This window comes from Homarus americanus, unplaced genomic scaffold (assembly GCF_018991925.1).
Source record: "Homarus americanus isolate GMGI-L3 unplaced genomic scaffold, GMGI_Hamer_2.0 scaffold51859, whole genome shotgun sequence".
In the NCBI taxonomy this organism is placed as follows: Eukaryota; Metazoa; Arthropoda; class Malacostraca; order Decapoda; family Nephropidae; genus Homarus; species Homarus americanus.
In genome coordinates, this window is record NW_024711292.1 from 16,119,379 (window position 1) to 16,132,632 (window position 13,254).

Here is a 13,254-nt window from a genome sequence, read left to right on the forward strand (position 1 = left end):
AGATAAATATTAATTATCATGACATCATTCTTTCAAAAAAAAAATCTTCCTAGTAACCATGTGAATCATTTGTTTGTAAGCTAGTCTCCCTACCCCACTGGCTATGGTCTGAACATAAGAACAGAAGAATGGAGAAAACTGCAACGGGCCTATTGGCCCATACTGGGCAGTCCCATTTACACCCAACACCTATTGCTCATATATCCATCCAACCTATGTTTGAAGCTATCCAGCGTATTCGAGTTAATGATGATATTTGGTAACTTGTTCCACTCATCCACTACTCTATTTTCAAACCAATGTTTACATATTTCACGCCAAGATCTAAATTTGTCTAATTTAAAACCATTTTACGAGCTCGCTCCTGGTTGGATAGTTTGAATACCTTTGTAATGTCCCCTTTGTTCAGCCCAGACTTCCATTTATACACCTCGATCATATCACCCCTCACTCTACGTCTCTCAAGGGAGTGCAAATTAAGAAGCTTTAACCTGTCTTTGTACTCAAGGTTCCTAATGCCCAGGATTAGTCTTGTCATTGCCCTCTGAATTCTTTCCAAGGATTCTATATCCATTCTGTAATACGGTGACCAGAATTGAACTGCGTAATCCAAGTGGGGTCTCACAAGCGCAAGATATAGTTTTAAGATGACCTCGCTAGTCTTGTAACTAACACTCCTTTGTATGAACCCAAGTACTCTATTAGCCTTGTTTCGAGCAAATACACATTGTTTACTTGGCTTAAGATTCCCACTTATCATTACTCCTAAATCTTTCTCGCAGTCGGATTTCTCAATATCATCATTATTCATCTGGTATCTGGTTTCTCTGTTTACATCTCCTATACTGAGTACTCTGCATTAGTCCACATTGAATCTCATCTGCCATTTTTCAGACCATTCGATTGATTGATTGATTGATACGTTTATTGAGATACAAAAAACATTAATACATCTCAAAGGGATGAAGTGACATAAGTCATCCCCACCCCAGTCCAGGAATGTCCCTCTCAGGACTCACATAAATCCCTAATATTTCATATAATCAGTTATATACATGCATAGTTATATTCTAGATGCAAAATTTCTGATTTCTTTAATATTTCATCTATTTTCCTATTTTTAAACATCCACTCTATTTGCTTAGGGACATTATTTATATGGGCACTTCTATATACATTAAGCAATGGGCATTCCAGTATATAATGTGGCAGGGTATGGGATCTGGGTGTTCTACAAACTCTACATTCTTTATCCTGTTCACTTCTCTCAGCTCCAAGTTCCCAATAATATTTATATCCTAATCTTAACCTCATATACACTGAATCTTTCCACCTACTCCTATTTTTCCCATATGTAAATTTGGTGTTCATGAGAACATGATGGTAATGTTTCATTGTTTCGCTTTTCTCGTATATTTCATTCCTTTTGAAATTATCTTCTATTGATTGTATTTTCCGTAATTTGCACCTTAATTGTTTCAAGGTTTTAGTACATATTATGTCGATCTCGGCCTTTTCCGTGGCTCTTTTTGCTATTATATCTACTGCTTCATTAAGACCAATGCCTACATGTGAAGGGGCCCATACAAATTGAACATTATGGCCATTTTTCCTTATTGTATTTACTAATTTTCTACATGAACCAATAATGTGTTCAAAGACTGGACTCCCACTGTTCAAAGAATCCAAAGCTGCCCTACTATCAACAAAAAAATATGCATCTTTATACATATTTACAACATTTTCCAATCCTACTAACATTGCATATAACTCAGCTTGTGTTGATGATATAAAACTACTCAACCGAAGTCCAATTTTGATGTAATCATTTCCTTGTTCTGTGTACTGTCTTATAAGGATCCCACACCCTGCCCTGCCATTTGACACAACTGAACCGTCACAATATACATGCAATGTGTTTATTTTAGGCAAATTACTAATCTTATTCCCATATAAAGCCCTTAACTGTCCTGGTTCATGTAATGATTTCTTCATTGTGATAGGCACTATGTCTAACTCTACTTCTCGTTCTTCCCAGGGTGGATTCTTACAACTCTTCTGAACTGCTGTACACCAGTCTGCCGATTACATTTTTTAATAATATTTACTAATCCATTCATGTATCCTCTCTTGCCTAGCCTGCAGAAGGTCATTTTATTTTTTAAACCATCATTTATATCTTGTACAAATTTACCCCCACTGTTCCCTCTCATTAATCGAACTGCTGCAACTGTATTCATTTCATTAACCCTCTGTGAAATGCTCTGTAACCCTACAGTAGTTCCATTTTCATTATCTCAATCATTGCATTCTTTTGACACCCTAAAATTATTCTCATTGCTTCAATTTGCATGATCTCAAGCTTCCGTAGCCTTCCATCACCAGTACAAGAGAAGACAGGTGCTGCATAGTCTGTAAGTGATCTGATGGTAGAAATATACATCATTCTCAGTATGGGTACCCCAGCACCTTTACCACAACATGCTAGAGCCTTCAAGGGCTGTAATCTTGCTCTACATTGAGTGAGGACATGATATATTTCTGCCTCTTTACTTTCACAAGTAAAGTCAATATACATTTCTAAATATTTATACTTTGACACTTTCTCAACAATTTTTCCATTTAGAAAAACGGATTCAGTTGCTCTTCCTTTACATTCACACTTGGTTTTTTCTTCATTGATAACTAAACCCATCTTTTGAGAAAGAACACTAAAATTATTTAATGCAATCTGCAAATTTTTTACAGAGTTTCCTTGAAATAAGATGTCATCTGCATAAATGATGGTTACAACTCCTTTGGGATATTTGTGTGAGGCTATCTTGTTCATTAACACAATAAATAACATTGGACTCAATACTCCCCCTTGGGGAGTGCCTAGTTCAAGTGCTCTTTCCTCAGACAAACATCCCTGATACCATACACAGATTCTCCTTCCATGCAAGTAGTCACCTATCCAGTGTAACAACTTTCCTGATACCCCTAGAGCAGCCAGTTCATTCATAACTACTTCACTGTGAGCTTTATCAAATGCTCCTTGTAAATTCACAAAAACTCTACATCTGTCTGCATCATTTGATAAACATTTTATAACACAGTCTGAAGTACATTTCCCTTCCAAAAAACCAAATAAATTACAAGATAGATTTTCCCCCCCACAATATATACAAGCCTATCTAATAATACTCTCTCCATCATCTTGGAAAAACAAGATGTTAAGACACTGACCTGCATCCACCAGTTGCCTTAGGGACAGGAATAACTATCGCTTTCTTCCATTCTGTTGGTAATCTACCCTCTGTACAGCTCATGTTGAATAAATCTAATAATGGATTATTTTCCATACCAACTAAGCAGTTCAAAATTTCATAAGTCACACCATCTTCGCCTGGTGCTGTAGATTTTCCTATTTTAACAGCATTTAATAACTCATCTTGAGTAATATCTACACATGTTACATCACAAATATTTAGAGCTGATGAAATAAATCTTCTTCTTTCATTTTGCCACTCATCTAATGCTTCTATTGTCCTGTTAGGCAACACTAGCTGCTTTAGCCCATTTGTCAACCAGTTTATTAGCTTCTTCCTCTGGATGAGGATGACTAATAAAATTACTCCTTTTTCCTCTAATTTTGTTAATATCCTGCCATATTTCTTTGAGATTTTTACTCTCCCCAATGTGTTGTACAAAGTCTTGCCAATATTTCTCCCTTGCCTCCTTCCTAGCCTGCCCACATATTTTGGCTATATCCATGAAGATTTCCCTATCTTCTTCTCTTCTACCATTCTTTACCCAATCTTTATGTGCTGCCCTTAACATTTGCGTCCATCCTTTCAACATTTTGTCATTGGTAAAGCAGTGTTTCCTAGCCCCATGTGTCTTATCATTTATCTTTTTCTGTGTTGACTTCGTTAAATATCTTTATATCTCCCCAACTAAGTCATTATAAAAGCTATCCATACAGACTTGTGTATAATTTCTGTACCATTTCTCTATATTTTGGGTAAACACTTCTGTGTCATCCTTGTTTAGTTTCAATCTCTTCCTCCTATATCTCACCTGTCTCTTCCCTAATGGTAATTGAACATACACAACTAAATGGTCACTGACTAGCTCCCTTATTATCTCACATTCTCCCTGGACTCCCTGACTGCTTATCATGCAAGCATAGTCTAACCTTCCTCCTTTAATATGAGTCACTTCCTCATTTCCTAACAAGCAAGCATCTGGGTGATCTTGTAAAAATTGCCAAAATTTTATACCATTACTATTAATTCTCCCCATTGTTTCGAGTCTTGGATGTCGAGCATTAAAATCTCCAACAGCCAAAGTTGAGTCCAAAAACATGCAATCTGGTAAGAAGTTGAGGTCAAAACAGCCTCCAGTAATATACAAATTTGCTATGTTCAATTCTCCTTCCTTCAAATATAACTTTATACAGACACTTTCTATTCCTTGTACTCTACTCGGGCTTCCAACTAGTTCTGCTGGTATGGAATTCTTAATGTATGTTGAGACCCCTCTTATACCTTCACCCGAATAGAGATGAAATCCCTTATATCCAGACAGTTTAAGCAGGTCGCCTTTCCTGTCCCCAGTCTCTTGAAGGGTAATTATGTCAATAATATTTTTAAGGGTAAAGTAATGTACATCTCTCACTCTATTTCGTAGACTATTAACATTCCAGGACATTATCTTAAGGCTAGCTAGATCCATGATTAATATTTACACATTTTATATCCTTTCCAACCAGATTCTTTAAGAAGGCCCAATCCTCCTGCACAGATTCCCATTTCCTGAAAAGTTTTTCTTTATCAGCATCTTTACACTTTACCAACACATTTTTAAAACTTTCAGATGTTGCTCCATTGCACTACACAATCCTTTATTTTCCTCTCCTTCCCTTTAATACTCATTTTAAACACTGAATTTTTCAAAAGCTTGAGCTCTTCACTTTCCTCTTTCCCTTCTAATTCTACATTATTCACAGCTTTGTTTTCCCTTTCTTTATTTATCACTGTATCAAGTCTTTTCTCTATCACTTCTATTTTCTGACCTAACTTTTACAAAAGCTGAAACATCTTACGCACCTCTTCTCCCAGAATTTCTTGCACAGTTTTATCGCTAACCTGGAGGGCTGCACCACTACTCTCACTTGCTACTTGTTTATTACTCTGTTTGTTCCTGGCATCAACAACGCTTCCGGCCGCAAGCGCAGTCCTTATCCTTCTTGAATCTTCATGCCAGGCATTCTCAGGGATCACTGTCTCCACTGTCTGTGTGTTCTCCTGCTGTCTTGTCACTGTCAAACCACAGCGTACTTCTTCAGTGTTCTCTGAATAATTCCTTTGTTGGTCACTTCTCATACGTGGCCTCATCTCGCATGCAATTGAACTAGCATTGTGAGTTTTACCACAATTACAACAACAAGGCTTCACTTTCTCTCCTGCATTGATCTTGTCCTTACAGTTGCTAGATTCGTGCCTCTTCCCACAGAATCTACAACGTGGGTCCAGTTGACAGCTCCAGGCCTTATGTCCCCATCTGCAACACTTGAGACACATTATTGGTCCCTCCACATATAGTGCCACCTTCCTATACCCTGCTCCTGTGATGAACACTTTCTCTGGAACCTTTCCTCTCATTAGAGCAATAACCTGGCTTCTCTCTTCGCCCCTTATTAAATGCCTCTTGACCCAAACAAATCTTTCGTCATCCAATAAGTATTCTGGATCTAGTATTACAGGGTACCTGAAGATTATAACCTTTGTAAGTAGTATGTCGCTCTCCTCTGGCAAAACCATCAGTAATCCCTTGTACCCAACAGTTGTCAACATTTCCACAGCCTCCATGGTCCCCACTGTAAGATAAGGCTTGTGTGTGCCTTCTTTCAAAAGAGGCTCAAAGCTGCGATGCTCCCGTCCTAGTTGTACTGCCCATTTTAATTTTTCAAGGAAGGTCATCGGGCATGACTGTGGAAAAATTAATCTCTTCCTGACACGACCAACATTACCTTGTGTGTGTTCTTGTCTGCTTCCTTCAAATTCCATACTTTGCTTTGTTCTTGATCCATTCTCCACTATCTCCTTTCTGTTATTTCCATTATTATTACCACCCACACACGTTTTTTGTCCTAGATTTTTTTGTCTCTTCTCCTCTCTTACTTCTCCGCTTTCACTGTCCTCTTGCCAGCTTGTCTCCCTCATCCTTTTAGAAATTTCTTTCTTTTTCACTACTTCTTGTTGTAGCTGTATTTTCTCACTTTCGAACTTCCCTTGTGCTTCATCACTCGTATTAGACTCATCACTACTCAACTCAAGGTCTTCAAGAACTTCGTCCAATACTATCTTTTCTTTACTCTTCCATGTAGAGTTCTTAAGCGATAATTCACTTTCCATGGGGCAATGTTGACATCCCACAACACCCAGCCAGGAGTGATGGGACCCCGAGCAGTTATTTTCGTGTGGTAAACAGTAAGGTCCTAACTCCAAAGTTGCTTGACGATACTTATCTTATCCTCAGGTCCTTATACACAAGTAGGTAAGTCTATATATCCTTCAGATAATGTAATAGGCTCGAAAACATCCCAAATTTGGGAGCTAGCACTCACAGCTGTGTTTATCAGTGCCCGCCACCCAACGTGTGTGACGCGCTATAGGTCACGACACTCATGTGACAAGACCATTCGAATTTTTTTTTTAGATCTTCCTGTAGTTTTGCGGAGTCATCGTCAGATTTAATTACACGCCCTATTTTAGTGTCATCAGCAAATTTACTTATGTTGCTGTCTACGCCGATATCTATGTCGTTTATGTATATAATAAATAATAATGGTCTGAGTACTCAGCCTTGGGGAACTCCACTAGTGACGTTGCTCCAATGGGATTTAGTGCTATTAATGCTCACTCGCTGTTTCCTGTTCTGTAACCACGCCCTAATCCATTTTAGAATATCCCCTTTAATGCCATGAGCTTCCACTTTTCTTACTAGTCTTTCGTGGGGGACTCTGTCGAAGGCTTTGCTAAAGTCGAGATATACCACATCATAATTGTGCCCCTCGTCCACTGACTCGAAAACAGATGAAAAGAATGTTAATAGATTAGTTAGACATGAACGCTCGCTTGTGAAGCCACGTTGGGAATCATTGATCAACTTATGCTTCTCCAGGTGATTTCGAATAGAGTTTGAAATGATTGCTTCCAGTAATTTGCCTACAATTGATGTTAGACTGATTGGTCGGTAGTTAGAGGATAGTGATCTATCTCCCTTCTTGAAAATCGGTATTACATTCGCTATCCTCCAGGATTCTGGTACTACACCCGTTTTTAAGGACATGTTAAACAACTTTGCTAAGGGCATACTTAGCTCTTCCTTACATTCCTTTAATACTCTGGCAAATATCTCATCGGGACCAGGTGACTTATTAGACTTTAGTTTGTCTATTTGCTTGCTAATATCGTTACTAGTCACTACTATCTCGCTTAATTTATTTTCTTCGATATCTCTGTATAGAGTCGGTGCCTCGGGTATCATGTTTAAATTTTCGGTGGTGATAACTGTTGAAAAATATTTATTCAGATTATTGCTCATTTCTACATCTTATCAGTTAGCTCGCCGGTATCTAAAGTGTGCACTTGAGTGTACAGCCTCTTCCACTTCCAACTGGTACAATCCGGGAGAGAGGGAGGCCGGGGGTAGGAGGACTGAGGCCTGTGTGTGAGTGGGTGGCGGGGAAATGCGGGGGTTGAGGGGGGTCAGAGTGTCTGGAGCTAGAGGGTGGGAGCTAGTTAAGCAGTTACCTGTGCAGTTTTGCAAGTCTCTCGGCTTCCTCTTCTGGGTTGGGATGGGTTGGTGGTGGTGTTGCCTTCCCAGATGCCCTTCGGATCTTGGCCCACATCTTGCCAAGGGAAGTGTGCTCGTTCAGTTCGGAGCACCACTTGAGCCAGCTTACTGTTCTCTGACCGAGCAGCAACGAAAAACCTCCCGAGACAGGCGGAGGAGACACAACGGCGTCTGCGACAGGTCAGACTCCAGATGATCGAAGAGGCCTGCAACAGTGAAGATGACACCGACAGCCCTTTCAACCAGCAAGAACTCCAGAAGTCGCTAAAACGAAGCAAGGACACAGCACCAGGGGCCGACAGGATAACCTACTCCATGCTTTCCCATGCCGGTAAAGCCGGACACGAGGCTTTGCTACAAGTCATCAATGCTTCGTGGACAGCACAAAGACTCCCACCAGAATGGAAGAAGGCAGATATACAGCCCATTCCGAAGCCCAGAGAACCAGACAAACCGAGGCCCATCTCCCTTCTCAGCTGCATAGCGAAGACGGGAGAAACAATGGCTCTCAACCGACTCAAGTGGAAAGTAGGCAGCCCACACCCTCACATCTTTGCTACACCGAGAACACCGGCACAGGCAACAACATCGCCGAGATACTCAGCACAGTGGACTACAAACCAGCTCTGGTGGTCTTCCTCGACCTGGAGAAGGCTTTCGAACTAGCAAATCCGCTGGCCATTACAACGACGCTCGCTGAAAAAGGCGTCCAAGGAAGGATGCTGGGGTGGATCCAGAACTACCTCACACAGAGAGAAGCACGAGTACGCTTTCAGGGAGCAACCTCAAGCTACAGGGTCCATGAAAACGGAACCCCACAAGGAGGCATCCTCAGTCCAATGCTGTTCAATGTCCTGATGGAAAATCTTGTCAAACTTCCTTTTAGACTAACAGCCAAGCTCCTATGCTATGCAGACGACTTACAGCTTATAGTAAGAGGATCAAACAGACTAGCCAACACGCGACACGCACTCCAACTTATAGAAGAGGAGTGCAACAGACTTGGACTCAAGATAAATCCAGCCAAGTCGAAAGCGATGGCCATCTGCACAGACACACCAGACAAGACGCTCTCCATACAAAACACGCCGGTAGTCTGGACCAACACCCACCAGTGTCTTGGAATCTGGTTTGACCAGAAACTCACTTTCAAGCCGCAACTCGAGTATCTCAGGCACAGGACGAAGAGCAGACACAATATAATGAGGTCGCTCACCAGCACAACCGCAGGAGCAAACCTTCATGTGCTCAAAGCCTACTACACGGCCGCCATCAGATCGCTGGTAGATTACAGTGCTCCAGCAATCATTGGACTGAGAGAAGACCAGATAGCTAAGCTAGAAGTCATCCAAAATAATGCTCTCAGGACCATGCTCGGAGTACCCATGTGGACCAGAATTTGCAATTTGCAAATGGAAACTGAACTACCACCCCTGGCAGTACGAGTCAAGCAGGTGACAGCCGGTCTCCTCGCCAAAATCTGTAGATCAGATAAGCCCACAGCTGCCATAATTCGAATCAGTGGCTCCCACCACCTCGACCACGGAGTGCGAGGGGCCACCTGGTCGCACGAGGCAAGCGAGGTCATCCGACACCTGCAAGCAGAAACACTCGTCAAGAACAACCAAGACATACGAGACAATGGTTACGTAGTTCCTCCACCATGGAGCCCTCCACCAGCCACATTCAAAATTACCGACCTAGGCTATAGTAAAGCCAACCTCCAGAAAGAGGACCTCAAAAAAATAACTCTGGAAGCCATAGCCACCGAGACACCAGCTGATGCAGCAACATACTTCACAGACGGCTCGGTGGATCCAAAACATCATACATCCGGAGCGGCCTTCTACACCCAAGGTCAGACCCTCCGATGGAGACTTTCTAATGACTGCTCCACCCTACAAACAGAGCTGGTAGCAATCTCAAAGGCCTTACAACACGCTGCAACACAACACAACAAGTCCATCATAATTCACACGGACTCGAAATCGGCCATGCAGGCGCTGCAACACAGTCAACCAAGAGACAACGTCCACATCATAACCTCGATCCTCGCACAGCTACAGGAATTCCAAAGACAAAACCGCCCAGTCGTCTTACACTGGATTCCCAGTCATGTAGGGTTCGGAGGAAACGACGTGGCAGACGAAGCAGCCAAGGCAGCTACACGTTCTAGTAGCGTACACATTCAAGTTCCAGCAAGCGTGCAACAGATCAAGAATCACCTCAGAAAGACTAGCAAGCTCCACATCAAAAAGAGTTTCCTTCACGCATTCAACTCTGGTTCCTAATCAGCCAAATGGTACCTGGCGGCTACAAAAGGGGAACCACCTTTCGCGGACAAGAAAACACCAAGACAAACCCAAGTCAGCCTTCATCGACTACGACTAGGGTACAAGTGCTCCTGGCAGATGATCGAAAATGACGTCATGGAATGCACCTACTGTCAGGAGCCAGCAGCCAACCCACTTGAACACTATCTCCTCGACTGCGAAGTCACACAAAGCCTCCGAAACAGAACTCAAATCTCCCAAGAAGCACACGCAGCACCAGCGGCCACTCTAACCCGAAAGGCCCAAACAAACCACATTCACCACCTACTCCGGGTCACCAAACGATACCCACCACCCAGATAGCTTAGAAAGTATCCTCTCCCAGCAGGTGCGGACCCCATTTCGGGGGGCGCGCCACTCCGAAACTGACCACGTCCAAGAGTGGGGGTTGGTGGTAAGCGTCCACTGATAGGGGGTCCACTCACACTTGCAACCTGCAGTATCCTTCCAAATCTGCAGGTGGGACCACCTCCAATCCCAATCCGGTCTGGCTGCTCCAGGAGCTCCAGCCGGAACCACCAAACGGGCCGCCTATAGGCAAAGGCCCGTGTCGGACTACGGTCCGACAATCTCAACAACAACAACAACCTGTGCAGTTACAAGGCAGGATATATTAAGCAAGGATATAAATACGTAGGACAAAACACAAATTATGAGTATAATGTGTTACATAACAATTACCGCATATTTGGGTGATATTCCTAGCTTGGGCTGAAGGTCTGAACCATTTAAGTATGTTTACTGTCCAGAATTTACGAGATAATTGGCCACTGTGATAACACAAGAACCCCCCCCCCCTCCCCCCAAGTGGCACACACACACATGCATCGGTCATGCAGTATTCCTCTATGTCCTTCGACTCCTTCCCTCCTCCTGCTGAAACCTAAGCAACACCAATAACATGTTGTATTATGTGGACATAAAACACTGTTTGTTAATTTTTGGCAATACCTGAAGGCATGGCGATGTGTGCCGTTGTATGGGGGAGAAACTTTATTTATAAGAGTTTGTTGTATGTTAGAAGACGATATTATATCAACAGATTAAATGATATGAGAGTCTTGATAAGAGATTATGCAATAGCATCGCGAAAGTCATATGCTGTATGATAAAAAGATAAAAAAGGTGAAAACAGAACAAAATCGGCCATGGACATTGTCTCAGATTTCGAGACATTATTCTAAATGTGAGTAGGTGGGTATAATCACTTAGGGTAGATTCCATATGCTATGACTAAGCTCACCAGGCGACCTCACTCAAACTACATTCACATTCCACTCATGATAAAACCTAAAACTGTTCACATTATTTCGAATGCTTATTATGTCTCGTATTTATTTTATTGTTTTACTTTATTGAAAATTTTACAATTTACATATATACATATAAATTGCATATTACCATATTTGTCCGTAAAATATTTGGATGAATTTTCTTTTAAAATACACTTGATCATCCATTTATTATAATATACCCTGCTTTTAATGAAGGCTATAGTCTCCTTAACATTATAATTTTCCTTTCTACTTAACCACATACAGTAAATGTAATCTGACATTAACAAATTCTTATCCTTATTATTACTATAGTTAATATTAAACATTAAGAAATGCAGAAATAATTTGCTATTGACATTGCAGACTGTATTCAGGAAATTTTTAAACCATTTAATTATCTCTGTTATGGAAACACAAGTAAAATACATATAACGGATGTTTTACCTCACCAAATCTTACGCAACTATCACCTCGTTTTATGTTTAACGTTTTTAGTCTCTGATTTGTTGGTAGAGTTTCATGAATATACAGTACCTATATATGAGGCCTCTCTGGTGAGGATCCATATATTGACATGTAATATTTTCCCAAATAAAAGGCCATTTAAACAGCGGATACTTTTCTTCAACTGCTGGTTTTGTCCGTATCATTATCATGTTGTATACATCTTTATTCTTGACATTGGGAAAGTTATGATGCCTTGCAAACCTTCTTAGGGTATAGATTGCATTACTATAATAAGGTGGAGACCAGCAGGAAACATTATCTGAAGATTTCATTTCTAATAGATAACTGGTCCTTATACTTGTATAATATGGAGTTAAAGATTTCCTCTTTTCATGGTCTGAAGCAATTTTTATGAAAGTTGTACAGTCACGTTCAAGATTCTTCGAACACTGCTGGAGACAGCTGGCAACTCAAGGCCGTTTGCTTACTATACTACGTAGTAAAAATTATGAATGAATGTAAACGTGATCGGTGATTGGTTACTTAGTTCCCCGTTGCTTAATTAATGGTAGGGCTTATTGTTTCGCATTATACTATGCCTCTCTGCTAGTATATACTGTTGATTTGATTTTAAAATGGATAGAGCAATGAGCCAACCTATATGAATTTATATTTAGATAAATAAACATAAGTAAAAATCGGTAAGTATGTTAAAGAACATCATGCATCGGGCACAGCTGTGTGCAGGCTGTTTATGAGGCTGCCTGTTTATCATTAATTTATACTAATATTGTCTTCAAACGTTTAATCCCTTTTGGGTAATTAATCCAGTTGTATCTAACCGATGCTAAACAAAACTTCTTTCTAAAGACGCTGATTCCTTGCAACACAAACTGCTGTTTTACTTCCCTGTGTGTGCGTGTGCGCATGTGGAGTGTGTGTGTGTGTGCGCATGTGGAGTTTGTGTGTATGTGTGTGTGTGTGTGTGTGTGTGTGTGTGTGTGTGTGTGTCAGTCTGTGTCTGTATTTAGTAATGACGTTGTTCAATTGAAGGTGATGGTAATTAATCTTACGAACCATCCGTCTGATGGTGTGAATTAGTACTGCAGCATATGCCTAATACTTTTACAAGCCATTATATAGCAATATCATTCTCATTCCAAGACTATGAATATTGTAAACAGCAAATGGCATTTCTTTCGTTGAGTGACTCATTGCGCCCCCCCCCCCCTTAAATCCTTGTTTCTGACTTGTGACGATTACGTCACGTTTAGTCTGGTGTCTTTAAAAAAATATTAAATTTTTTCCAAAAATGTGTATGATGTATTATACATTTGTATCTTATTTATTTA

General features: G+C 40.9%; 1 protein-coding gene across 1 annotated transcript in view; it reads right to left on the reverse strand.

The window, feature by feature from the left end:
* Positions 1-13,254, reverse strand: part of LOC121853365 (thioredoxin domain-containing protein 6-like) — a 464,042-nt gene that overhangs the window by 99,988 nt on the left and 350,800 nt on the right. The gene's annotated exons all lie outside the window — the stretch shown is intronic.